Consider the following 1,544-nt stretch of genomic DNA (forward strand, 5'->3'; position numbering starts at 1 on the left):
AACCGACCCTATTGTCGAGAGGTTAAATTTAGTTGAAGAAGAAAACAATTACTTGAAGGAAAAAATAAAAAAAAATTGAGGAGGAGAAGATGATATTGGAGTTGCATGTTGCGGATGTCGTCGATGATCACAAGATCAAGATGGATGCAATGCACTTGAAGATTAGAAAGATTAGAAAATATGCCATTCATACCGAGGCTTGGTATCATTATGCAGTTGGATCAATTGTTACCTTGGTTGCGATTATGATCGCATTTGTTTTTGCATTGAAATGTTTTACATAGTTTCAATGTATGGTTTAATTTAGATGCTCTGGAGAGCTATATATATGTTGTTAGATGACAACTATGTATGTACTTCTATTAATTTGGTCACTTAATTATCTATTCATGATGTTCTGTAATGGTTTTTGACACACTTAATTATATGTAATGCACGCAGATGAACCGGCAATGGATGTACGGTGAAAGACACACCTCCTAGTACATTAAGGGCGTGCATGATTTTCTCGAAGTGGCTGAGGCAAACAAGCAGAATGGTTTTATGGGTTGTCCATGCCCTATATGTGGGAATACGAAGTCTTACTCTGACCGGAAAATCCTTCACACCCACCTGCTTTACAAGGGTTTCATGCCAAACTATAATGTTTGGACGAGGCACGGAGAAATAGGGGTTATGATGGAAGACGGCGAAGAAGAAGAGGACGATGACAACTATGTGCCCCCTGAATACGGTGATGCTGCAACGAGGGAAGCTGCTGAAGATCAAGAGGAACCAGACGATGTCCCAATGATGCTGCAAGGGGGAAGCTGCTGAAGATCAAGAGGAACCAGTGCCCGATGATGATGATCTCCGCCGGGTCATAGTCGATGCAAGGACGCAATGCGAAAGTCAAAAGGAGAAGCTGAAGTTCGATCGCATGTTAGAGGATCACAAAAAAGGGTTGTACCCCAATTGCGAAGATGGCAACACAAAGCTCGGTATCGTACTGGAATTGCTGCAGTGGAAGGCAGAGAATGCTGTGCCTCACAAAGGATTTGAGAAGCTATAGAAAATATTGAAGAAGAAGCTTCCAAAGGATAACGAATTGCCCGACAGTACATACGCAGCAAAGAAGGTCGTATTCCCTCTAGGATTGGAGGTGCAGAAGATACATGCATGCCCTAATGACTGCATCCTCTACCGCGGTGCGTACAAGGATCTGAACGCATGCCTGGTATGCGGTGCATTGCGGTATAAGATCAGACGAGATGACCCTGGTGATGTTGACGGCGAGCCCCCCAGGAAGAGGGTTCCTGCGAAGGTGATGTGGTATGCTCCTATAATACCACGCTTGAAACGTCTGTTCAGAAACAAAGAGCATGCCAAGTTGATGCGATGGCACAGTGAGGACCGTAAGAAAGACAGGAAGTTGAGTTTGCAGGTGACCCAAGGAACGTATGGTTTTGTTTAAGCGCGGATGACATTAATCCTTTCGGGGAGCACCGCAGCAATCACAGCACCTGGCCCGTGACTCTATGTATGTATAACCTTCCTCCTTGGAT

The sequence above is a fragment of the Triticum aestivum genome, chromosome 1D, assembly GCF_018294505.1.
Source record: "Triticum aestivum cultivar Chinese Spring chromosome 1D, IWGSC CS RefSeq v2.1, whole genome shotgun sequence".
In the NCBI taxonomy this organism is placed as follows: domain Eukaryota; kingdom Viridiplantae; phylum Streptophyta; class Magnoliopsida; order Poales; family Poaceae; genus Triticum; species Triticum aestivum.